The sequence below is a fragment of the Ornithodoros turicata genome, unplaced genomic scaffold, assembly GCF_037126465.1.
Source record: "Ornithodoros turicata isolate Travis unplaced genomic scaffold, ASM3712646v1 Chromosome99, whole genome shotgun sequence".
In the NCBI taxonomy this organism is placed as follows: Eukaryota; Metazoa; Arthropoda; class Arachnida; order Ixodida; family Argasidae; genus Ornithodoros; species Ornithodoros turicata.
The window spans coordinates 206,176-234,072 of record NW_026999399.1 but is presented as its reverse complement, the minus strand read 5'-3'; the positions used below and the strand labels follow the sequence as shown (position 1 = coordinate 234,072).

Genomic DNA, 27,897 nt, shown 5'->3' with positions numbered 1-27,897 from the left:
AGTGCCAATGGCAGTGTTGTTCTCTTTCCCTTTGTTGCCACAAACAGAAAATGCATGTCGGATATACAGTGTTCCATCACAAAATAAATTGTCCTGTTATAGTGGTAAGACCTGGAAGAAAGAAAAAGAAAAAAAAAACGAAACTCGTCGCTTCAAGAGTAAGGGTACATTTATGCTGCAGCATCGCTGCTCGCTGCTCGCTGCAGCTTCAAGCACATCGCTGCTCGCATAACCGCTAGGGTGCGTTTACCCTGCAGATTGCTCAAGATGCTGCTCGCTTTCGCTATATCAGTCGCCTAGCAGCGTTCACTGTGGAAGGATGGAAACGAGGAAAAGTGGGAAGGAGGAAACCGACTTCATCACAACCAATCGCAGGTCGGATTTCAAGACGCCAGTCATCAATGATACCAGGAAGACAAACATGTTTACATTCCTAGGTGCAGCGAGCAGAGCGGCAAGCAGCGGCGAGGATAAGCGAGCAGCCAGGCTGCAGGGTAAATGCACCAACAGAAAGCTCTGTGTTTGACCTGTCATCGCCAGAAGTCAGGTAGTCCCCGGGCATGTTCAAACATGTTTGGCAGCATTGTTGTGGCGATGATCATGGCGTGCATCTTTGGCAAGCAGCGATGCTGCAGCATGAACGCGCCCACAGAGATACATGTGTTTGTTTCGTCATCGCCAAACAGCGATGTGCCATGTGCCAGCAGCGATGCTGCAGCATAAATGTACCCTAAGGAACTGCCGGCCGCGCTGGTGACAGCGCCCGTTCGGTGCCTTTTTCCATGCTTCTGATGATAACGGCAGCCAGAGTTATCTAAAAAGGCACTGAGTAGGAAATGAAAGAAAGAGGACAGTGACTTTTTCTTCTGTTTTCGCGTAACTCTTGCCTCTCCGGTGGGACATCCATGTTGTGATCGTACGGGGCAGATCCGACATGCGCTGTTTTTGGCAAAGAAAAAACAACAATGTGCCATTGGATTCGCATATTTCGGAGTTGAATTTAGAAAATTAAATTTATTGTGATTAAAGCGATCAAGAAAATTGATCAAAGCGATCCTGAGTCTTCGTAAAAGATTGCGGAAGTGTCCCGTTGAGCCGAGACTTCTCATGCAAGTAGATTTTAACACATTTTTGCGACACGTTAGGTGAAGCACCTTGTTGAATGTTGCGAGTGTGACGCCACAAAAGTGTAGGAAACAGTAGTGTTGCGCTGCTCGATCTGGAATGCGGAAGTGAATACTTACTCTGATGAAGTCGCTGGAAAGTGACACCGACCTCATGTCAAACACTAGCAACAACTTAACAAATGGTTCAACATGTACCCTTGTGCATGACCATGGTTCTTTCGGTATGTAGCCAACACTCGCACATTCACAACATTCGCAGGATATTCACTTGGCAATATTCCAATTTTTTTTTAAAATATCGACGCGAATATTTATATGTAGGATTGTAATTCCGAAGCGAATACGAATTTCGATATTCGAGCTGCGAATCAAATCGATCCAATCCCTTTCATACCGAATACATTCGAATTCTCGCCGGGAAAAAAAAAATAGCGCAAGGACAAGCGATGCCGGTGTGGTGCAGCGAAATCACCACAAACAATGTTTGAGTGCACTAGTAGACTTATCCTATCACTTTCCTTAAAGCGACAGTCCGGACCTCCGCAGGGTATTCGGATTCCGACTGCATGCATTCGACTGTGTTGTCGTCCACGTAAACTATTAAGTGTGGAAGCTTCCCCGTTTTAGAGAAAATAGAGAGTTTTAGTACATGGTTACGAAAAGGCGATTCCGTTAAGTAACAGCGTTGATGGTTCTGCGCACGCCCACAACAGAGAGAGAGAGAGAGAAAGAGAGAGATTTGCGCAGGGCGCATAACCACCAACGCTATCCGTTACGTACGCAAAGGTGATAGCGCTCGATATACTAAATCTTACTAATCAATGACATCGTGCGCTTAACCAATATCCGATTTTGGTTTCCCTGTGACGTCAGCGGTGTTCTCGACGTCACAATGGAGCCAAACAACAGAAAGATCGGCGCGTTCAACCCGAGCGCCATGAGCTTGCGGGTATAGAGAAACTGGGTAGTTGGTAAGTCATACTTCAGTTTTTTTTTCTTTTTTTTTTCAGCAGGGAGACAAGGACAGAGGAAACAGACAGGAAGGCTGCGTACTCACAACTAAAGGGAAATTTTATTATTGACACATTTAAATAGGTAATTTCCAAAGCGTAGGCATGTCATAAACACGTGAGCACTAGGAACATTAGAGCACGTGAAGACTAGGAATCATTATCGAGATACATTCTCTCAGCTTGTTTGAGATCAAGGGATGGTGTGCTTAGATTTATCACTAGCTTTGTTAATCAAGTAGGCTTCAAGGAGCTCCCTATCCACTTAGATGGGTAGAAATCCAGCGAACCGGTAGAGATGTAGGAAGGGAGTTCCCTCAGGACAGAAGCCGCCGATATTTCGAACAGAGACTGTTCTTCTTCTGGGCACCGTCCTCATCATTGACCATGGTATTCAAAAGGGTTAGGTATGACGTGTTTAAAGGTTCATGCGAATTGTGCTTTGAAGAGTACCAACTATTGTACTTTTTTTTTTCACTTTTTTAAATAGTGGTTCATATCCGCAGTTTTTGCAGTGAACTGGCTGATGACCAGACGGGGTGCTAGATTTTTGTGCAGCAGAGTGTTCTCTCAACTTCGTGTTTATACATCTGCCCGTTTGGCCTAAATAGATTTTACTGCGTGACAAAGGGATAATGTACACAGCCCCTTGTGTACATTATAGCCATTTATTATTGTGTTGTATCTGACAACCCCTGATTTGTTGACAGTTTTGTTTATGGCAGGGTATCTTGAGATGTTTATTCGGTGCCGTGATCTCGATAATGATTCCTGCTCTTCGCCTGACCTAATGTTCCTAGTGCTCACGTGTTTGTGACATGCTTACGCCTTGGAAATTACGTATTTAAATGTGTGAACAATACAATTTTCCTTTACTTGCGAGTACGCAGCCTTCCTGTCTGTTTCTTAACTTAAACTTAAGTGTGAGCCTTGCGGGGAATGAATAATTCTATTTTTGCAGTGAAGACGACCTGTTTACTTGCTGGGCGAATGATTGCCTTATAGACGATCGGGACGCACAATGCATTCCCTGTCGTACCTGCGCGTGGTTGAGGCGATTTTCAGGTGAGACTTGACCCAGTCGAGATTCGCGATTTGTTTATCGTTACTCTGAAGTATGTAGAGTGTGACACTTGTTATGCGGGTGTTGGTGCTGTAACTTATGTTGCGTCGGTGACCAGAACGATATGGACACTTAGTAACACTTCTTTGTCTCCTTAAAAGGCTTGATACTGCAGCCACCTTCTACCCAGGACGGTGCATAGTGTCTATCCGAACTGTTTTACGTGCTCGGTCTCCACTAATCGGAAACGCACGTTGTTTTTCTTGCCTTCACGGTGCACTATACAGCAACCCCTCATAGCTCAACAACAGCGTCGCATATGCAATAACCACGCACTGCCACTAAAGAACAGGAATGCAATACGTATTTTGGATACGGCATCCAGGAACGGCGATGCACAAAATACAACACCCAACACCGCATAGACGATCAATGCCTCTCCATGCTTCCCTCTCCCGCGCCCTGACGTCGCGCAATCCCGTCCTGCAGCTTCGTTTGCTGCAGCGAGATTCTACATTGCTAGGTGCCCGCGTCCCACTGCGTGCGTTATTATTTTATGAGTGAATGAGCTTACATTCACTAAAAAGCAGGAAACACACACACACAGAGCGCTAATGATGAGGCAATAAAATGTAGCGAATGAGCTTCTTAGCAATGTAGCACCTTTGACCGACAAGCCCGTGAGCAGGGGCAATTATGAGACGTGTCCGACATGAATTAATTTCAATCCTTCTGAACCATCAAAAACAAAAGTAATCAGAAAAGCTGTCAATGGTGTCCATGATATTTTCTTTGGTGTTTAACAATCGCTCGACCTTGCCCATTGAAGGAGATGCACACATATATCAGTACGTATTTAGTTTATGAAGCACAACAATGCATACGAGGCATCGTTGCGAAAATTCGACATTTCTACATAGGTTTGCAAACTTGATTTTAAGACAGAACCAATGTTGAAAGGGACGAGGCACGCAACGAAAGTAAGAACAGCTTTAGTGATTGAAAGCGAAAGCGCAAGTGATCATAAGAACTGGTGCGCGAGAGATGTGCGCGCCAAATGTCAGTTGTCGTCGTTTTCCAACACCCTCCCTCGACAACTACTGCTCAACAAGACCCATGCGATCTCGTAAGAACTGTAGCTGCTGCCGAGGGAGCAGTTCAGTCAGGGCATCACCGATCAGCTGGGCTGTCTCGCAGTATTCCAGGTTGACCACTTCGCGATGCACCAAGTCCCTCAGATGGTGATGTCGGACGTCGACATGTTTTGTGCTCGCGTTGACTCCTTCAGCGAGTGCAAGTTTAATGCAGCCTTGGTTGTCTTCAAATAAGAGGGTTGGCTTAAGTAAGCAAATACTGAAAGACGGTGGAGGTTCTTGGAACTATAGCACTTCCTGTGATGGTAGTGCTGCGGCGACATACTCCGCTTCTGTAGACGATTGCGCAACCGATGCTTGTTTTCGGGTGAACCATGAGAAAGGGCTCCTTCTAGTTGTATGAAGTATCCGCTGGTGGACTTGCGGCCCTGCTTGTCTCCTGCCCAGTCAGCGTCCACAACAATTCATCTCAAATTCCGTGTTCGGCTCAGCCGAAAGCTCCAGCTCGAAGTCTCCGGTGCGCTTCAAATACCGCAGAAGCTTTTTCACAGCATTCCAATCTCGTTGATGTGGTTTGCTTACACGACGGCACAGAATCCCTGCCGCGCATGCAATGTCTGGTCTTGCCGTCGTACTGAGATAGAGTAGCTCCCGAACCGGCTCGGTGATATATGTCGTTGCTGGGAAGTAGACCTTCGTCTCCCGTGAAGTTGAGATACTCTGCATCCATTGGTACTGGACTGGGTTTGGCGTCCTGGAGTTCGTACTTTCCCAGCAGCGCGTCGATTTTGCTTCGTTGGTGAACTAGGAAACAGCTATCTTGCGGTCTTTCCAACTCTATTCCTAGGTAGCGACTGACTTTACCTAGATCCTTAAGTTCGATGTCCCTCCAGGCTTGAGTGATGACTGTGTCGTCTTTGTGACAAATCAGCATGGCATCTATCTACAGCAGTATGTACAGGCGTCTGTCTCCTATGTCCTTGAAGTAGAGACAGGAATCCGCTTAGCTACGGCTGTACCCCTCTCGCAGAGGAACAGAATTTGCCTTCAAGTTCCAAGCTCTTGCAGCTTGCTTAAGTTCATAAAGGGACCTCTGGAGCTTGCAAACAAGCCGTTCCTCCTCTTCTGCAATGAAACCTTCCGACTGCTTCATGTAGATATCTCCTTCGATATCTCAGTTCAAAAAAGCTGTTTTCACATCAAAGTGCCGCACTGTTAAGTGTTCTGCGGCAGACACCGTAAGCAGAATACGTAGGGTGGTAAGTTTAGCAACAGGAGTGAACGTGGCATCACCCATACTTTCCCATACTTTGGGGAACATCCTTGTGCGACGAGCCTCGCCTCGTAGCGTTCCACGTTGCCATTGTTATCCAGCATTGTTTTAAAGATCAATTTGCACCCAAATCTACGAGCACCCACGTGTTTAACTGTTCAAGCGATATACTTTCCTCATTTGCAGCTTCGATCCACTTCATCCTTTCAGAAGGAGGCAATAACTGGACTTCTTCCCAACTGACAGGATCAGTGGACGGTGCTGCTCGCGCGACGTACGAAAAACGTTTTGGCGGGACTCCTTCGTTACTCCTCGCTGAACGACGGGGACTGCACGCTTTTTCCATGCTTTCACGATGCTGATACACGCCATCGGGATCGATGTTATTCTGTGAGTCGGGTGCGCTTGGTAACAGTTCCACGCCAACATCACCCTGAGCCGAGTGTTCGTCTCGATCACCGAAAGACGCAGAGGATGGAGTAGTTGGTCCTCCTAGTTATGCTTGGGAACAGTCCCTCTCTGTGAGGGGAGTTTCGTCGAACACCACGTCCCGGGATACCTTGAGGAGTATTCTGCATCCCTTGTGTGTTTCACTGAATCCAAGTAGTGTGCCTTCTACAGCACGAGCATCAAATTTGGATATCTTCTGCTTGGGCACATGTACAAATCCGCGGCTTCCAAAGGTCCTTATGTGCTGTAGGCTGGGCTTCTTGCCATGCCACAGTTCGTAAGGTGTTCTGCAGAGGGCTCTACGAGGAAGCCGATTCTGAAGATAACACGCTGTCAACACTGCTTCCCCCCAAAACATTTTCGGCATGTTAGCTCCGAAGACCATGCTTCGGGCACCCTCACAAAGCGTGCGGTTCTTGCGCTCAGCTACACCATTTTGTTGAGACCTGTAAGGAACAGTTGTCTGGAGCTCTACGCCACAATCACGAAGAATCGCTCATGATCTTCCTCCAGTATATTCTGTCCCGTTGTCTGCGCGAAGAACTTTGGGGTACGTTCCGAACTTGGTCTTCACCATGGCCAGAAACTTTTGTAGTTTTGAAGCAACTTCATCCTCGGATTTGAGCAGATACAGCACAGTATAGCGAGAGAAATCGTCGATGAACGTAAGAAAATATCGATTTTTGCTCGGTGTCATGACCCTCAGTGGTCCACAAACGTCCGTGTGAACCAGATCAAGGACAGCTCCAGCTCGGGATGTGCTGACTTTCGGAAACGGTTTCTGCTTCATTTTTCCTCTGGCGCAGCTTGTGCACTTGAGCAGGTGACCGCAGTCTTCGATGAGGATTCCATCTGCTAAGCCTTCCTTCTGTAAGCGCTTAATAGCATTCGGATCACGGTGTCCTAGGCGATGATGCCAGACGTGAATGCAGTTCCGGTGATCCGAGTCGCGAGTCGCATGTGCTGAGTAAGAATTTGCTGTCACAAGCCGATACAGGTCCTTCTCAGCTCTTGCCTTCGCTAAAACCACCTCATTCTTCGTGACAGACCACACGTTCCCGTTAAATGTCACGACCTTCCCACGGCTAGCTAGCTTTTTGACTGAGAGTAGGTTACTTTCCAGAGAAGGCACGAAAAGGACATCCTTGATGCATATCCTATTGACCGTTGATCGGGACACCTGACAGTAGGGAAGTCCATCACCGATCCTGCTACAGTAACAAGCTCTGCTTTCTCCTTGAAGTTCCTTGTGAAAAACCGCCGGTCATGGCACATGTGACTTGTAGCACCGGAATCAATGTACCATCTCTCCCCAGTAGAGCCTGTCGACGTAAGAAACGCAACCTCTGAAGACGACGAGTGTTGTGACACTGCAGTGCGAGCTCTCTGTTTGAGACGCCCTTTCCGGAAGTTTTTCCTCTGCGCCCTCCAGGCATGACAGTCATTCCTGAGATGTCCCACCTTCTTGCAGTAGAAGCATTCTCTGGTGTCAGAGGAGAACTTCCCACGGTGCTGTTCTTGCACACGGAGTGCCGATTCAGAGTCGGGTGCGCACGCTGCAGACATTTCTTGCTTCCTCTTATACTCATCCATAAGCTTTCCTTTGACGTATTCCAAGGTCAGGTCGTCATCTGGCCGAGTGTCCAAAGCGGTGACAGCGCTTCGTAAAAGTCCCTGACCCGCTGAGAAGAAGAGCAGCCACTTGGAAATTGGTGATTTCTTGCGCGATGCCTCTAAGCCGCTCTACTAACTCCAGAACTCGCCTGATGTAAGTCAATATATCTTCATCGTTTTCCACACGTGACTGGCATAGCTCCCTGAGTAAATAAAGCTTGTTGCTTAAGTTTGCCCGCTCGTGAACCTTCTTTAGCTCCTCCCACATCTGCTTCGCTGACGTACAGTTACAGACGTGCACGATCTGTCTGTCATCGATGCTCAGGGAGATTGTGCTCTGGGCCTTACTGCCTCCGGTGATCCATGCAGGCGTTGTATCCGCTGCGACGTCACTCGCAACGTACGACCAGGTGCCCCCCGGATGAGTAGCATTTTCATCTTAAACTTCCATACTTGGTACTTGCCGTCAACGAGCTTCGCCACAGAGAATTTGCTTCATTCTGCAATTTCCAACTCGACGCAGCAGGAGATGACGAGCAGACCCGGTTGAACGATTACCGACGATCAACGCGCCCTGGGCCCATAACCTGTTGAAAGGGACGAGCCACTTAGCGAAAGTATGAACAGCTTTACTGACTGAAAGCGCAAGTGATCAGAAGAACCGCCAAATGTCAGTTGTCGTCGTTTTCCAACAACCAATCACAAAAACATCACGCAATGTTGACTGCAAGACAGGGAAGGAAGTCGTAGTTACTGAAGGACACACGGCTGACTCTTGATGGTGTGTCCCGCACCTGTTCACCACTTACACCAGTTGTTTGTCTACTGCAAACACGTCACAAGAGGCACCTGAGAAGAAAATAAAAGCGAGTACTGAAGCAAATGCAAGAAAGTCAGTGCGGGGAATGATATCACAATGTTCTCAAATGTATCAGACAAAATGTAAATCAAACTCTTCCTTTTTTTACATGTTTAACCCATTCCACCCCCCACCCCCCTAAAGTGTACCTGCAACAACAGGCTTAACGAAAAGAACACTCTAAGGTGTTTCTTCCAACCAGCATTCCCTGACATTGACAGGGGAGTCGACGTTGAACGAGCATCATGTAGTGCACTGTATAATTACTATGCGCTTAAGAGAAAGAACCTAAAAAAGCGTGCTACTGAATTTACATTCGAGGCCCTCAACGAAGCAAACATTGAGCAACAGAATGCGAAGATTCCCAGCACCTTTGTAGCCGAAACGCATACGTTTGTTGTCAATGCTGCTCTTCATGAATCGTACTTCGACAAGTTCTGCATGAGAAAAAAAGAGAACAATCAGAAAGAGAGATCCAGCGTCATTGCTCAATACATTCGCGAGAAAGAAGATAGCTATAGCAATAGAAACTTCCGTTTCAACACGTTCTAGCTGTAAACAGGCTGTTGAACAACATGAAGCTGCGACGGATCAGTTGCACAGGGAGAAGCAGCTTCTCAGAAACAAAAGATAAAATTCTACAAGGTGAATACTAATGGTGCCATTTAATAATAGTAATAATAATTGGGGGTTACGTCGCGAGACAACTCAGGTCATGAGCGACGCCACAGCTGTCGGTCTGTGGATTGCGTTTGCCCACCCGAGGGTCCTTTAACGTGCGATGAAAGCTCATCACACGGCGCCCCTTATTTAACGTCCCTCGCGGAAGACTGCGTGTCTAAGCAACTTGTACCCTGCCACCGAGTTGCTGACGTCCTCGGCCGGGTTCGAACCCGCGATCTCGGGATCAGAAGGCGAACACGCTACCGACTGAGCCACCGAAGCCAGTAATGGTGCCATTTGATCACAGCGTTCTATGGGTGCCCTTCATAACGTAGTCAATGTTGCATCCAAAAACTGTAATTGTACGCCTCAAAGTACAACTTTTGCACGTATTTTGAAGTATGCTGTTGCAAACCGTTCTAGAACTGTTCCTGAGAAAGTATTAAAAGCTACACCAGTCCAAACGAGTAGTAAAGCTGTTCAACTCACCTTTATTCGTGCTTTGGTGTACTCTTAGCAGCAGAAGTTGTAAGTCGCTGGGCTTGCCGCTGTGTACGCAATTATTCCGTAAGTTATGGGCACAGACACTGCAGTAGGATCCTATTCTTCGGAAGTACACGCTCGTTCGCTGTTTCACATCGAGAAAACGGGTGAATTCGTCTTCGAAATAGCATCTCTGCCGAACGCAACCACAGCAAGCGGACGCCATTGTTGGCTTGCCGACGGACGGCATAGGGTGACGTCAGGGAGCTGCGGAGGGGCCTTGTGTATGTAGGTGGTGTTGACACAGCCCGCTCAGAGGAGCCTAGATGATGCCGGAACAGAACGCTCCTGACGTCACTACTGTTCCAAGTGCGGCTTTCAGTCGAGGGCAAAAGATGCAAGTTCGGAATTGCATTACAAATTCTTGGAGTCGAATGTAAAGGAAACATTTTGCATGGTACATCGGAACGATATCAGGAATCATCTGACAAGGCCTGTTTTACTTCACATTTCGTGTCCAGATTGGACCTTTATTATGTCAGAACAATGGTGGTGAAATACCATTTCGTCCTCACCTACCTCACTACCTTCTCAATAGATACTAACAGAGATTTGGCGCTTGTAGACCTATTTTAAACATATCATTTATCTGCTAACATTTCCGTTCGCTCTTGCTTTCCACTCCGCCTATGCGGGCAAACCGGTCCATTTTGCAGCTATTCACTTCCTATTCGCTACGGTTCTAGACTTATTCGCTTCGTATTTGATTATCCAAATCAGTTGTTCGCTTCATATTCGCTTCGGTTTTCAAACCACTCTTTGCACGGGATAGTTAACATGCAGGTGGCGAAGATGTTACACTGTATGTCGTGATGTAGTAGGGCGATAAGATATCTAAGGGAGTTGCTCACTGAAGAAGTAGCGATAACCATATTCGCACTCACGTTCATCGACGAGGTTTACTTCATCAGGACGTTCAGCAGGAGCGGGAGCAACTTCTGCGGTACCAAATGCAATGCATTAAGCAACACAGGTAAATGAGTGAATCAATCAGAACTTGTGGACTGCGCACAATCTGCAACTCTTCTAACGTTTCCATCAGCGTCATATTCTGATGGGACCATTCAGCCGGCTGTGGGATATGAGTCATAAAACGGCCATAATGGCAGTTATCAATTGTTTTTGCTAGTATATATTTCCCGCTCAACATATGCTGCTTGCGCAGAAATGCTACACTTGTAGAAGCCGTATGTTATTTGACAAACACTGCATGGACCGCTGATCTGTGCCGCAATCGGTAGACGGTTTCAAAACCATGGTCAACATGTCAGTAGATAATGTCGTTAAGTTAATATATTGTTTCATAAAATGCATTGAAATGATGCAAGAGGCAAACACGTACAAGAACAGCACAACACACTCCGAAAACACTGATAAAGCACTCCCTCAATCCCTTTCTTATTTGCATCCTCGACTCGTGTAATACTGTGTCCGTCCATGGGACGTTTGCTGTGCGGTCATACGGCGTATTTCGGAGGCGATGCCTGGTGGCATTCTTACTCTCTTCTCAACTGTGCACATCATGACAGTGCACATGTCATCAGACACTATTGCTACACTATGGACCTTCACGATGGGATGGAATGAAATGGTCGCTCAATCGGTGCAGTGCGTCTGTCACCATTCTGACGTAGTCAGATAATGTGCATCCTGGCGCGGCTACTAGGGGAAGTGCACCGACATATGTATCAAAAGCGCCCGAGGAACACCCAGGAAAAACGAAATGCCATTAATTACTAATGTTCTGCCATTGTCACGCAGACCAGTCATTTCGCTCCACGAGCTTACATAGCTCGAATTTTGAGTTCACAATGACATTCAATAAACATACAGCACTTGATGCATATTTCCATTTCGACGCCACGTATTGCCTTTTTTTAATTCACCGGAGCACCAAACCTCATGCCCGGCGTACCCCCAGTGTATTTGCTGTTGCATGTTATCTATGTGTCTCCTCCCTGTCCTTCCCAGAGTTTTTTTTCCTCCTCCTTACATATCCTCATGGTTGTCTGTCAAGTCAATATGTACCGTAGCTTGGAGTTGATAAAATTCCTACGCAGTTAGAACCTATGTTGACACAGGTTTCCTAAAGTGTGATGTAATGAGAGGAAAATACAAGAAGAGCGCAACACCCGAATCAAGCACTCCCTCAATAGCCGCAATCCCCCCTTATTTACTCTCTCGACTCACGAAAGTCCCAGTTACCCCTTAGTACCCTGAAGATGGGATGCCATGCTTGTTCATGGGACGTTCGCTGTGCCGCAATGCATCTCGTTTTCTTTTGCAGCATGAAATGAACTGACAAATTTACGAGTGTGAGGTCTTTCGTAGTTTTCTCAAATGTAAATTTCACTTCTTTAGATGGTATATAGTCGACACTGCCGATGTCAGTACACGCTGTCGCTACACTTGGGACGTTGACGGTGCAATTGAATGCAATGGCAGCTCAATTGGTGCAATGAATCTGTTACTGCTGGCAAAGCCAGTGAGAATGTTTGGGGATTCAACCCCCATCGACAACCGTGCCTTTGGTAGTGCGCTTTTCAGAAAACGAAATGAGGGTGACATCCTCATTTCATGTGCACCATTCCCATAGAACCCCTCCCGAAATATATTTGCTGCTGTCCATCACGTACCCGGGCCTATAACTGCCTCCGACGCCTGAGCACTTGCCGTTCCTGAAATATGAATTAAAAAGACAGAGAGTCAGCATCTCCCAGAACGCGATATCCATAAAAAGACGCAACTGCTATGCCGCCAAGTTGCAGCGTTCAAAATTCAGGGTCTCAATCCTAGAAAGATAATGGATCTGAAAATGACCATGTTTCAAAACACGATATTACTGAGCAACGTGCCTGTTTCCTGTTGTTGGTTATTATGTCCGTTCAAGTCGCTTTACCAAATGAAATATAACTTATGTAATGAATGAGCTGTTATCTTATTTATGCAAATGTAATGAATGTGACTGGCGGAGCGGTCGAGCTACAGAACCGCAGTGACAGCATTGGGGAGAGTCAACTTGTCTCAAGCGGTAACGCCACTGCGCTGTAGAAAACCACACCAAGGCTTATTCGATTAACTAATGCAGCAGCTTGGAGAGAGGTATGTCCCGCAGAGCGAACGCTGCATTAGCTCTGCTCAGCGTAGCTGGGGGAGAATGTCAATGGTCTATTGCGGGGAGTCACAAGGCGTAAAAGTACGGAATGACGATCTCCTCTCAGCAGCGCGATACGCGTCCGCCTCCTAGACGAGACAGCTGCTTCTGCTGTGCTGTCGGCCTGCTCATTCCCTTCGACACCGCAGTAGGCTGGAACCCACTAGCCAGCCTGTGCCCTGCTTCGTAGACGAGCTCGTAAGACATTAGCATATCTATCACCAACAGTGCGGGTGAGTTTTTGACGCCAGTTTGTGAATGGCTTGCAGCAGATTTAGAGCGTGCCAACATATGCCTGAAATGGTCTGAAGGAAACCCATAAAAAACGTAAGCCAATTACTAATATTAAGCTCCTGCCTGTGTTACGCAGACCAATCATTTCGCTTCATGAGCTCATGTAGCGAGAATATTGATTTTGCAACGACATTCAACAAAGTCAAAACGCTTTATGCGTGTTTCTATTTCGGAGCCACAGACTGTTGTTTTTTTGTTTTTTTTATTGGGTGGTTGTGCGTGGTGTTGTAGCTGTTATTGCTACAGGCTGCTCACAAAAGCGCAACACCAGATAAAGCACTACCTCAATAGCTCCAATCCCCTCTGTACCCTCGACCCATGAAAGTCCCAGTTACCCGTTGAGACAGTCAATATGCGATGTCATGTCTGTTAATTGTGCGTTTGCTGCGCGTCCATACATTTCGTTTGGTTTTGCAGGTTGCAATTAAATGCCAAATTTGATAGCCTTGTCTGTTTTTTCTTCATTTCCCCAACTGTGAATTTCAACTCCTTACATGTGAAATAACCTGCAGTTTCTCGTGTCAGTAGAACTGTCGCTACAGATTGGACGATCACGACGTAATCGAATGGAATAGCCGCTGATTCTGTGCAAAACATGTGTCAACGCTGACGTAGCCAGAGGGGAAGTTTAGGGGATTTAACCCCTGATCCGAAAACGTTCCTTTGGGAGTGCTATTGGGCAAGGGAGATGAGGGTGACATCCCCCTGTCCCCATGTAGAATTATCATCAGGTGTATAATCAGAATTAGCATGATGTCTACAAGCTAGCGATAATACCACAGCATCACTCCTTTCGTTGAAATATCAGACACGACTGCACTCGATCACGTGATAACCAAGAAGTGAACGAAGAGCGAGCTTCTCGCGCCTCCTTGTCCTAACTTTATTTTTCTCGTATAAATATTGTACCGAAGAACCCATGGGAAACATGGCCCATAGACCCCCCTCCCCCCCAAAAAAAAAAAATCATCGCTACGTCGCTGTTTTTCACATACCCAAGTCGGAAGCTGCCGACACCTGAGCGCTTTGAGTTTCTGAAATAAAAATTAAAATGAAAGCGTCAGCATCCACCAGAAGTGATGTCCACAGGAAGAAGTCGCTGGTGTGCCACGATGTTTCAGCTTTAAAAATCCAGGGTTTATATCTAAAAATGTCTATATATCTGCAGGGTCCGAAAATGACCGTGTTTCAAAATAGGACATCATTGAGCAACGTGTCTGTTTCGCGTTTGTCGACGTCCGTCCAAGTGGCTTGAATCCACTTCCTAGAATGATCCAAGAAGCAATGGTTGATGTACGACGAAATAAACTAAAACTCAGATCTGAACAGCAGTGGTCCAGAGGATAATTTTCGTCTCATTATGCAATCTCTTCCATTTCTAATGCGAACGAAACGAGGAAACATTAATCTGCAACATTTCGTTGCAGTCAAACGTGATACTTGTTGTGTCACTATCGCCAAGCACAACACATCTCACCCATCATGTTTGATGCCGAGCTCAAACGACCTCCCGTTCAGAACTTTTACCTTCAACACTCTGCATACATCGTGCATCGGAAGCGAGACGGCGGTCGCATGGTGTCCAGTCGGGAGGGCTCTCTTGAAGAGGTGCGTATTTTGAAGAAATAAAATGAGAACGATTCTTGCCGAACACGCATTAATTTACAAATAGAAGGTCGTTTTCATCACGGTAAGTCATAATATGGGAAGTGAGGTTCAGCAAACTTACTCAATGATATTTGGCAATAATTTTCTACGTTTATCGTGTCAGTTGTTTTGGGAAAAAGTATCACGTTTGCATGAAGCCAGTCGAGTACAACGTTTTCTAGCAATCCCTGACACAAGTGTTGTGTAATATTTATGCGTAATATTCCGCAGCACGGCAAATAATTTACTATATATATAATACTGTAGCGGCCGCCTGGTTGCGAAATGGGCGTGATGAACATCGCGAGTACGGTGCGACGTATGTTTCGTGACTCAGCGCTCGTGCTAGATTCAAAAAAGCGCTTGGACATCCCAGTCGGACGAAGATAAACCCACAAGTTTTTCGGCTTGCTACATTTTGGTGGCAGCGGTAGGATTCCTCTTAGTGACATGGCAGCTGAAAACACGTCAGTACTTCAGCAATTTCTTCTACCCGACACATTCTTCAGATGGGGACTTCCAATCCTAGGAGAAGCACCTTCTCGCCTGAGCTCCAGGTAGTTCTTGGACCGACGAGCGGAAGTTATTGCTCTTCCCGTTGTTCGCCGCAAATGAGAGATAACATGGTACGAGATGCGTTTATTCTTGGCTTCGACTCTGCCACCAGAGACAAGGTCACCTCTGCTATCCCTGGAACGCTTGGTGATGCTTTTCAAATAGCCGATGCTTTTCTATTAGTCTTGCAGTTATTCGCCCATTTCCGCTATCTCCTTCCGCTGCATCGCACACAGTGGCATACGTGTCACAAGCCACACCCACGACAGATCCACTGGCGGGACTTGCATCAGCGATAGCTGGATTGGACAGGAAAGTTGATGCCCTTGCCACCTCTGCAAATTGCACGCCCTGCAAACGTCCCCGTGTGCTACCGCTGCGGCAATCCGAGTCACTTCGCATGCTGTTGCACACGGCGTACACGAGGATGAGCCAAGTCCCGGTTTTCGAGATATGCGGCAACAGGAAACTAATCGGCAATTCCTTGTTCGGCCTCGCTGGGAACGGCTATACAGTGGTCCACCGGCAACCTGGGAGGTACCTCAATCATGATTACAGGCGCCGTTGAAGGATCGCCAGTTAGGATGCTGCTTGACTCGTGATCCAGTATGACTGTCCTCAACTACGATGTCGGTGCAGAAACTGCTAAGGCGTTCCCGACCCAACCGACTGTACCCCAGACTCTTTACGACCTCAATGGCAACCCATTGGGTGTTCCAGGAGTTTATGACCTGATGATATCTGTCCCAGGAACTACCAGTACCGTTCTACCTGGTTTAGTTGTCCGTGGTATACCGCTGACTGCATTCTCATCGCACACTTCCTCGTCAGACACCATTACATCATCGACTTAGGCTCTCACGCCCTCAAGCTCGCTCGAAATACCAACAGCACCACAGGGAATCGTACGTCAGCCACTGGACCTCTGCACTGGGGTCACTACTATACTGCAGCCACATACGGGTGACTCAGAGGAGCATGGGGTGTTACGTGTGGGGGTTTCCGTGAGCAGCATTTCAGACACGATGTACACCCGCCTGAGACGCTGGAGTTCATGGCGATGCAAGAGAACCTGCGTTTAAGTTTCTCGAAAGTTTTTTTTTTCCCTACCGAGGTGGCCTACGAAGGAGATGTCATGTGCAGATATGAGCATTTCAGCAACCAAAGTTTTTGGCTCTACAGGGACGGGAGGACTGGTGGGACTCTTCTTCCACACTAAACGGCTGTCGAGAATTTCCAAACAATGTTTGTGGCGCAGGTAGTGCTTAGATTCGGCCTGAAGAGACGGCGCCGTGACGCCGTCCGACTGGGTACAAATCACCTGAGACAGAACTGGGTCACGCATCTGGTGCGAACATAAATCGGCATGGGACAGTACTGTGGGCCGCGAATTCGCAGACGAGCCAGGCATTCGCGGCAGGGCGTCGGCATTACGGTGCTGTATTCCCGGTTGGTAAATAACACGAAAATGAAACTCATTGAGTTGTTCGAGCCAGCGTGCAACCTGGCCTTCTGGTTCCTTGAAGAACCGGGGTCATTGTAGTGCACTGTGGTTGGTCCTGTAGACGTACTCCTTGCCGTGAAGATAATGACGGAATACGCGAATGAAATAGACAAGTGAGAGCAGCTCTTTGCGTGTGGGTCTGTACTTCCTCTCGGGCTTGGTTAGGGCTAGACTTCCGTAAGCTATGCCTCGCTCGGTCGCGTTTCGCTAATGATAGAACAGCGTCTAAACCGCTGTCGCTTGCATCCGTGTCCACAATGATGGGCAAGGCTGAAGTCTCGATAGCGATGACTGGCGCGCTTGTGAGAAGGCGTTTAAGGTTGGCAAAAGCAGCCTCACAGCCCTCGGTCCACGCAAAGGCGGTGCCCTTTTCGAGCTGACGATGCAGTGGAGAGGCGATAGTGGCGAAATCTCTTGTGAACCGGCGTTAATACGACGCTAAACCCACCAACGACTGGAGCTCCTTCGCGCTGGACGGTGAGGGCAAGTTCACTACCTTCTCATTCTTGTCCGGAGCGGGGGAATGTGTCGTGATGCTTCATCCAGCTTCTCTTGGCCATAGCCAGAAAGAGATCCAACGAACTGAATTGCCTGGCACCCTTCAAAAGTTCGACTGTAACGTCGATACGTGGAAGGGGGGAGGCGTCTGTACAAGTAAAGTGGATTACTCCAGCAGAGCGTCCCCCCCCCCTTATTCAATATATGTTTCCCTAGATCGCACCGGCAAAGTACCCAATTCTCCTTCTGACCGTCAATCTGGTACGTATGGTTCCGGATTACTACCGCCTCGATGATACGCGGCAAATTCCACTTTGATACCCTTCGCGGGACATGAACATCTTTCTGCAAGGGGGAATAGTGCAGCGGCCCATAGTTGCGGAATGGACGTGATGAACATGGCGATGATGGTGGGACATGAGTTTCGTGACTCAGCGCTCGCGCTAGCTTCGAAAACTTGTTGGACATCATCTTACGAAGAATAATCCCTTATGTTTTTCGGCCTGCTCCAGTACAAAACATATATATGTTCCTTCCGCGAGATGCTCGTTTCGACCAGTTACACACCGACCTAGTCGGCCCTCCGGCGAAGGTCTAACGCTACCCCCTGTCTTGCATCGACCGGTTTACGCGCTGGCCGCACGCTAACGCTGATTCCTGACATCACAGCAGAAAGAGTGGCCCACGCATTGATCTTCTCCTGGGTTTCCCGATTCAGCGTCCCGTCCACTGTCACCACGGACAGAGGACGCTAGTTAGACGCAGCGCCCTCGTAACCCATCACATTGGAACCACAGCCTCCCATCCTGCTGCCAACGGCCTGGTCGAGCGCCTCCATCGGCAGCTCAAGGGTTCCCTGCGCGCCACTGACCACGGCGACACAACATGGTCCTTGGGCAAAAGCAATCCACAGACCGACAGCTGTGGCGTCGCTCATGATCTCAGTTGTCTCGCGACGTAAACACCCAATTATTATGATTATTACAACATGGTCCGTACGTCTTCCCTTCCTCCTGCTTGTCCTTCGCGCGGCGATCCGCCAGGACGGCTGCAGCGCGGCCCACATGATCTACGACCGCTCCGCCTTCCCGGATTCACCGTTCCGTTATTCACCCCCTCGGCTCCGCTCTTGCCCGCCCCCTCCTCGTACATGGACCGTTTCCGCCCGCTCGGGCACCGCATCAGGTATATTCGTGTGTCCCGCCCTTCCTCAATGTACCCACGTATTCTTCCGTCGGGACTCCATGCGCACCAACCTGCAGCCAGCTTACGACATCCCCTACAGGGTCATCTCACGAGCCGGCTAGCTGTTTCAGCCTGCACTGTAAGAAAATATTCCGTTTCAAAACGGGAACGAATGCTGCTATCCGTTGATGCCAGCCAAGTGCGCGTAGTCTTCCGTTACGGCTCTGATGGTAGACGGCGAATGTACAGGAATGCACCCGTAACTGAGAAAAACGGTGTTGAGTCTGTTGTGAACTGCCAACGGCTACCACTCAGTAAATAGCACATCATCACCGAAGTGCCGTTTGGGCAAGGTACTGCTATATATCAGTAAGTATAGCAAACTGTACTCGTGATGTGCATCTTCATTACGGCAGCAATTCACTAATTATAATGATGGGGCGCTGTCCAGTAATGAAACGATGATTCCGCTTTAAAACAGGGATAAATGCTGTCGTCCATGATGCTAGCTGGTTTCCTGTTGTTTTCCTTTACAGTCCTTATGATCAATGCGAGATGTCCAGAGATTTTGTTTCATTGTTAATTGTTCAATTCTCATGTTTTGTGTGTCCAGAGAGGATAGCTTTTCAATAATAACATTTTATTTTGGAAATTACTGGAAAGACTACAAATAACTTGTGCATGACTTTGGTGGCGGAACATTTGACCGCTATGTATCACATGAGCTGAAAAGAAAAGAAAGTATTACTGAGCCTCCTTAGTCATAATACTTTCACGACAAATTAAATTATTTGATGGATAAAGAAATGTAATATGCTCGTAGGAAGCATTTACAACTTACATGTTCTCACTTCTTGCTATGTTCATCTGCTGCCCTCACTGCCTCACGCATTTATGTATGTAGCCCTCTTGATTTTTTTATGCCTGCTGGCTCCCTTCGTTCTCAATGATACCAACCAGGTGCCTAAAATCACAACCAGTTAATAAAATTTCCTTATGAGTATTCAAAATAATTGCATGAAATATTCTTAGTTTCATATGGTGTAATGATCAGGACAAACACTCCATTTCTCTACCAACTATTCCAAATAAGTTTATGAAGAACACTACACGTCCACCACTGCAAGTGGCACAACAAATTTCTGAGCACATAGATAGGATTACTTTTTCATCCGTGAAACATGCTTATCAGCATAGTTCAGCATGGTAGAGACATCACCATATGTGAAGCATATGAATGTCTCTGAAAGGTTAGCAGTTGATATGGCCTCTGCTATACGTGTGTGTTACATCGCCTGCTGTATTTACTGCAGTATGTATCGTACCAGCCGAGTAAATATGTAGTATAATATAAGGAGGGTTCTTGCGAGACAGGCCCGCAGATACTACTACTACATGACGTGAGTTTCAAAATGCTATATTTTACCTGTATGTGATATGCTCTCCTACAACATTTGAATGCATGTCACAACATTTTTTTTTATATCTGCTGTACTCTATCCAGGTAAGCCATGCAAACAGCAAATCTACCTGTGAATAAATATCAGGAGTGCCTCCCACCTTCAATGGATATGCAGGGCCATGACGCTGCCATGACGCTGCCATATGTGCCACTTCCTGTCGTTGAGAGGGAAGCAGAACATTGTCTGCTTCCAATGCATCAAGTACTGTCTTGCTGAGACTCTCCCAAGGGTAATAAATTCGTGAGAGCAGAGGCATTTGTGGGATTGGTGAAGGTGCACTCACACATGTTGACTGATCTAAACAGGAAAGCAAAACAAAAAATGGCACTTAAAGCCCCAAGCAAGAGGGCAAAGGGGCATCTGGAGATGTACGCACTATACCTTGTTTCCATAGTCCATTTTTAACAATGAAAATGTCATCGAGGCATTTCTCAGCACCAGCAACCATACAGCGAAGTGATAACTCATCCACTAAATACACCTAGAAACAAATAACTGGTGTTACAAAGATTTTTAGAACAACAATGCTCATACGAGCATTATAAACGTTATAACAAAAGTGGCATACCTGTATGTCGCCTTCCTGACAAATTCGATGACCCACAGCAACTCTGATTAGCTCCTCAAGACATGTTACTGACACCAAGTTTTTCGTTTTGTGATCTCTACTCCTGATCTTCAGAAACGCCTAGTAAAAAAAAGAAAGAGAAAAAGCAGCAGCATTGAGCAAGCTTTGAAAACCACACACATATGTAACAACCACTGTAGCACGCATAGGGAAATATATGTACCTCTCATATGGAACTTTCTGTGTCAGAAAACTTGAAGTTAGTAAGCGAAACCAGAAGTATTGTATATATTTGGCAAAAATTTGGTTAAACAGACTATATATACCTCCATAATCATGGTTGAGCAGTGATATTCTAGGGGAGACAACAATAGAGTTGATTACTTCATAAGCTGAATATGGATGACTGTCCATTAATTCTGAGGGTCGCACACAACAATATTCACTTGTACCTGAGATTCAAGATGGTATAGCATTAGGTCTAGTAGGAAGGTTGATGGCATTATGCGAAAAAGAAAAATTGGCATCACCTCCGGGCCAGTTTCCACAAAGATGTGTACCAGTTTCCCATAGCACATGTTGTACTCGTCTCTGGAGACCACAAGATAGTGTCCTGTTGTATGTTGAGTCCCATGAATAGTGACTGTCGAAGCACACAAGAAGGGACTGTCAACTCACAATGCATGATGCATCTGTAATGAGGTGATGTTTTCAGCGTGCAATACGTGCTTCCTCACTTGTCCACACTGCTGGCTGCAAGAAGTCAGAGAGGAAAAATTTTGAGACAATACTTTTTGTGTTGAATGTGTTGGCATTTCGTCAGGGTGACACCTGGAGGAATTGGTTCTGTAGTTCTTAGAAGCAGCATTAGGTCCCTCTATGGTGCAAGGAACACCACTTGCAAAGTCTTCATGTGATAGCAGATGGTCGAAAAGAGCTCGACGAGATGAAAATTTCTGCAGGAACAAAGTGCACCCGTATATCACCTACCAAGAGAGTGCAAAAAAGGGATCCATTTATGTACAGCCTTCAGTTGTGCGAGCAGGAAACTGTTACTGGTGAAAATTTTGACGCCGCTTTGACTAGTAAAGGTACATTTGTCTGGAAAGACTGTGAAATGTGACCTCTTTCATGAATTGTAAACTGTAAAGGATTGCAATTTTGCAGACAGGAGGCCTTCCTATAGTGCAAATGCAACAGATTTCAATGGAAAGTATAACAGGCCATATCGGAATGATATCCACTTTGGAGATTGGGACACCTTCAGGTGAACCTTCCACAACAGAGTAATTCTGTTTACTCCAGCTCCAAGGGGGAAAATAGAGTCACAACATTTATCAATTTTTAGTGCGAGATCGCAGCAAAACACAAATTATTTCAGTAGCCTCCCCCTGAATAACTAAAGGTTAGGCAACTTTTTACGTTTCTACTGATGATCCACACACAGTGACACACACAGACACTGCTCTCCTGCTGTTGCACACCGTTGCTGAAACGCGTCTGCAACGAAACAATTTTTTCAACCATGCATACAAGTGGTGCTTATTTGACTTGGTATAGTAGTGGAACAACGAAACAGAGTTTAAACTCACCTTTGCTTTGCGGGGTTACTGTCGGCCAAAGACCAAACACTAGATGCACTTCTAAACACTTAAAACTTCACGGAGCGTCTCATGCGTCTACGAGGAAAGAATTTCGCGGGCTTCCAGTTAGCGGCTCAGGTGACAATGCTGTATTGCTCCGCGCTGCGCACTCGCTGACGGCGAGACGCCGGCGTCCTTGAGCCTGCCACATTCATCCGAGCAAAAAGTTACGCCCGAATATCGCGATATCAGTGTTGGATCGTTTAAAAACTGTAAATATGTGCTTCGCTGAAGACATGTATCGTCTTCCATATTTCTGCTAGTATAATCGTGACGTGGTCTGAATAAAATATTTCATTTTCAGCGATATTGCTCTACTCATTCCTGGAAAAGACGACGGGATAGCAACGGTTCATGTGCCGCTACGGAATTGGAGCAGCAATGAAAAAGAGAAGCTCTGGTTCCGTGGGCGCTTTTCCGTAAATTTACGGTCTTTTTTAACAGTGTGGGCGTCCCGCTCGAACCCGACACTATGGCCATCGACAGGCCCGAGCCCGCATTTCTGGACGAGCCGGCACCGCCTGTGTCGACCGCTTCGCCCTCCCTCCCTATGCGCTCAACTTGTGTCTCCTGCCTTTCACCCCTTCACGTCGGGTACACTGGGCCCAGCAGCTCGAGCAGCGCGGGCCGCCCGCCGCTTCGGGTCCGCCTGCTGCCTTCCTTGAGTCCGGCGCCCGACCTTCCCGCTGTCCTCAACCCTCGTCGCCGGCTTTGTCATCCGCCATGGGGGTTGCGCTGTAGCAGCAGCGTAATCTTCATCACCAGCACCGCCATCGGTTGTGCGCGACCTGAGCTTTCGTTTTCGGTTCGTCGCCATTAACCGTCCCTAAACCTATCACCCGCAGTTCAGCCTGGTCGCCCCTGGTCACCACTGTTTTACGCGGACTCAGTGAGCGAATTTTCTAGACATATCCGCCGTACTACATAACATATTTTACAGTGGGTTTGGCTGATTCAACCATTGTCTATCCGATTTAGCAACAAAAACGTTATTTACTAGGCAAGTTTTCGAGTTCAATTCTAAAAATTTAATTCATTTCAATTAAAAGTCGTCTAAAGTAATTTTAGTATGTGGCAGATGGCATTCCCGGAAGGTAGCCGCTTACCCAACTATTTTTCTGTTGAGCCGTTTTGTTTTTCTACTTTACAAAGTTGAAATAACACGACATGTGACACACCCTGTATAATGTTTCAACTGTCGGGGGCTGCTTTGCGGAGTGTTTTAGAAATGTCGGTTCTGTGGCTGGTAAGGCGGTTGTTCATTGATTAGCCGGTTTCACCAATGTATTGCATATAGCAGTCGACGCATTCAATGCGGTATATGATATTGGTGCTTGTGTACATCAATGCGTGGCTAACAGAGTGAGTGTAATTCCTCGCAGTGCTTTTGTTGGGGCTACCGTGTTGAATGTGCTTGCATGTTTTGCAGCGCGGGAGGTTGCAGGGGCGTGTTTTGTTATACAGGGTGTCCGTTTTACTGATTTTGGCGTTGACCAAGGAGTCTGCTAGGTTTTTTTGTGCGTCTGTATTGGATGAATGAATATACTCCTAGGTGAGTCACCGCACTAGAGGAGCCGCTCGTGCTTCCGTATAATGCCGTTGATGTTTGGATGTGCTTATAAATATCTAGTGATTAAGCTTACTTCGCTCGTGTTAGGATCTTTTCGGTGTTCCAGAAACTCGTTTCAGTCCAGTGTGAGTGCCTTACGACGGAGTTCGGATTGAACGAAGTCTGGGTGGTCTCTTTAAGCAAGTGGGCTTCTCAGCATAGTCTGAGTCATCAGAAATTAATTCAGCGCAGTTTTACACTCTGTCCAATACGAGTCCCAACCTTACAGTTGCGCGGGTCGTGACTGTTAATGTGAAAGTGTTATTTGTTTGTTTGCTTTTCGTGCACGCTTGTGATGAGGTTGTCGTTCTCTAGCGATATTGTGTTGTCATGAAAGTCGACTGAGTGAGTTGAGTATTGTGATGTGGTTATTATACTGTTGTGCGCAATAGCAGATCTACGAACTTTTGAAATTTTAAATAACATATATACAAACGCAGGGGTATCATCCCCTGCGTTTGTATTTATGTTCTTTTCATTTTTACCTGTATTTGCATCCTTTCCATGAACCTGTTAACCTCTTATGCTAAAACTCCCCCGTCAACTTTATATATGTTCCTGTACCATGCTCGTATTTTTGTAACCTGAAGTGCAGTCTCGTGCACGAAAGTCTTGTTACCATGTGTAAATAAATAAGTCTGTCCTACCGTTTAAATAAATAATTAAGGGTTTACGTCGCGAGACAACTGAGATCATGAGCGACGCCACAGCGGTCGGTCTGTGGATTGCTTTTGCCCACCTGAGGGTTCTTTAACGTGCGATGAAAGCTCATCACACGGCACCCCGTATTTAACGTCCCTCGCGGAAGACGGCGTGTCTAAGGAACTTGTACCCTGCCACCAAAGTCCTACCGTTTAACATCACACTTTTTTTTCAAGGTTTGCTCAATGATAAGCTGGTCCGCGTAACCCTTTGATTTTATGGCAAACCTCCTAAGCGATGCTACTTGCTTACACGCCGCACCGAACATGACGTGCAAGCTTATAAATATGTTGAAGGGAATTTTCAGTGGTACAGAGCTCACCACCCATGCTGCAATGTGGTACTTTTTTGAAGTGGGGAGGGGTTGGACAGCCCTGTATGAGGATGTAGATGGCGATGCTCCTAAGTAAATCATATTCGGCACAGCCAAGCGGATTTATCCGCACCTACAACACTTCCAACACCCACAAATGTTTTGCAACATCACTAACTTTTTTTTTCTTGTGTACCACTCTTACAATGTACCTGCACCCCTATCTTCGTGCAACTCTCCTTCGCCCCCAAGAGCTTACGGTTCGGAATAAAACCCTCGAGCGTAGGCAGGAGCCATTATACTGTCGATATGAAGGGGTACTTACCCAGTTGCGCGGTAGAACCGGACATGGCTGTCATCTGGTTTGCAAAAAAAAAGAGAAAGAAAACAGTTTAGGAAATCGGTTTTTGCAAGGCAAACATTTAGTGTCTGAAGGCTACGGGTTAACACACAGTAATGGATAAGCAAGACCGAAACGGAAGAACTATAGTGGTTTAATAAATAAGTAGAGATAATGATTAGTGCTTCGAATAAAAGGTTTCTTGTAAAGGCTTATAAGTGTTTCTGGGACGAGGTCATAACTTGCTAACAATCAGGTATTGAGGGTCATGTAATTTCAATGAACATGGACATGGTCGGAGTATTCTATTGCCCCAATATGTGTTTAGTCGAAACATTTCAACTGCATTCCACTGAAAACTACATCCATGAAGTGTCGAAGTGTAAAATTTCAAAATAAATGTTCGAGGCTCCAACTCAGTGTTGAAGAAACCCAAGGACCAGCACTGTTTGATAAAGAATGGATTAATTAATTCAGATTGCTTGAACAAACAAATGAATCACAAAGACAGCGACTGAAGCGAAAGCTTCTCAAGACAAAAACAAGACGAAGAAGATCCTAGAAACTCCATGGTCGTACTTGACGACACCTAAAGTGAAGTAGAAAGAAGCCAAAATAATTTTAAGCGTGAAAGGCGACGAAGGAATGATGAATTTCCTTCGTACTCGTCCAGTGCTGCATGTACTCAAGGAAAAGTATTTGCCAAATTGAAGCGATGTAGAATAGGAAGGTATCCTGACAAATGTCAATGTCAGTGAATGGGCTACTCCCATAGCTTTTGTAGTAAATTGCAATCGGACAGTCAGGATATGTGGAGATTTCAAGATGACCGTCAATCAGCACTCAGTTGGGGATCAGTATCCTTCACTACTGGTTGATGACATTTTCGAGAAATTAACTGGTGGACGGAAATACACAAAAATTGACTTCCGGCAAACATTCCTACAAATGGAATGTGGATGAGAACTCAGGAAATTCGCTAAACATGAGTATGGGAAAAGGTATCTTCCGGTATAACAGAATTGTGCTTGTCATTGCTCCCGCACTCGCGATTTCGCAACGCACCATCGAACACGTTCTACAGGGCGGTCTTATGACACATGGAAAGCAAGAAGACATATCAGTGAGTGGTGCCACTGAAAATGACGATCTACAAAAATCTTTGAATCGTTTAGATTGAAAGCAAACCTGCAGAACTGCTCCTTCTTCCAGGACAGCAATGTGTGCTGCGAATACAAGATCAGCAGCGAAGGCTTAAAGACAAGAATCGTGCTGTACTTGAAGCTACAACACCCCAAACGTCAGCCAACTGCGTTTTTTGTTATGCTCATCAATTACAAGGTAGATCTTATTCCGGACAAACAAGGGCCACAATGGAAGGGAATGCAAGGGGACTGGCAAGAGTTGCAAACCTTTTCCGACCCTTGCACGCACTTTTCCAAAAATCTGCAAAGGCGAAGTCGACAAAAGACTACAAGCTAGCTTTCGGAACTGCTAAAGAAATTATTGCATGTGACACTCGTGCACTGCAATCCGAAGCTACCATCCCGACTCATATTGTGATGCCAGACCAAGTGGCCTCGGCACGGTCTCACGAAAGAGCCTGATGGGACGGAAAGGCCAATCGCATTTTTCTCGTCAACTCTGAAAACGGCGGAAAAGAACTACTCACAATTCAGTTTAGGCAATTAGACTTCACAATTCACAAAGAGGCCTTAGCCATTGTCTGGGGTGTGCACATGTCCTACGCTTAGGCACACTGCAGACTTCCAACACATCAACCGTTGACGCAGATATCCTTGCCAATGAAGGGGATATCTGCAATCTAATGTAACATCCAAGCAACACCCTTCTAACAGCGGAGTCAGAGGCGAACAGGAGTCAGAAGCGAACGGCAATGCTGAAGTTCGTTGCGCTTATCTATCCCAGATGTTCCACCGGTGAAGCTGAGCTTGAGCATTTAAGCCACCTCCTGTTAACTTCCTGTTGCTCATGCACAACTGCGAGACGCTACCCGACGAGATGTGTCCAAGATATATTTGAGATATATACAAGTGAACATTTCTTACCTGATGACACAGTTCAAGTAAAATTTCAAAAGAAATGTTCGAGGCTCCAACTCAGTGTTGAAGAAACCCCAGGACCAGCACTGTTTGATAAAGAATGGATTAATTAATTCAGATTGCTTGAACAAACAAATTAATCACAAAGACAGCGACTGAAGCGAAAGCTTCTCAAGCCAAAAACAAGATGAAGATTCTAGAAACTCCAAGGTCGTACTTGAAGACACCAAAGGGAAGTAGAAAGAAGCCAAAATAATTTTAAGCGTGAAAGGCGACGAAGGAAGGATGAAGATTTGAGTGTCACGAATGGCTGGGACAATTCTAACTCGGACCAAGATGTTGTGCTTTACAGCCAGTTCCAACATCTCGTCGTCATATATGTCGTCTCTATCAAGCTCGCTCATAATCTCAGTTGTCTCGCGACGTAGACCCCGAATTATTATTATCTATCAAGCGTCGACGAAGGAGAAAGCCCTTCCTTTTCGTGTTTAGAGATAACCGCTATAAATTCGACTGGATAACTTCCACGATCGCGTTCCCTTAATAAATTAACCAATGACTTCGATTGAACTTACCTTTATGTTGAGGCGGATATTTCTGCAAAACGAGGTCGCACAATGAATCGTACTACATCCACAGAATGAAAGATCATGAACGCGTGAC

General features: G+C 46.4%; 2 long non-coding RNA genes across 2 annotated transcripts; both read right to left on the bottom strand.

Moving 5' to 3' along the window:
- Positions 1–1,213: 1,213 nt before the first annotated feature.
- On the bottom strand, positions 1,214–27,897 carry LOC135374693 (uncharacterized). The gene is made up of 7 exons (XR_010417076.1): positions 27,810–27,897; positions 27,241–27,320; positions 25,157–25,190; positions 14,140–14,178; positions 12,333–12,374; positions 10,581–10,634; positions 1,214–1,257 (listed from the first exon to the last, which is right to left on the bottom strand). It is a non-coding gene; the product is annotated as an uncharacterized LOC135374693 (long non-coding RNA).
- On the bottom strand, positions 7,703–9,679 carry LOC135374686 (uncharacterized). Its single transcript, XR_010417071.1, has 3 exons — positions 9,643–9,679; positions 8,862–8,927; positions 7,703–8,480 (listed from the first exon to the last, which is right to left on the bottom strand). It is a non-coding gene; the product is annotated as an uncharacterized LOC135374686 (long non-coding RNA).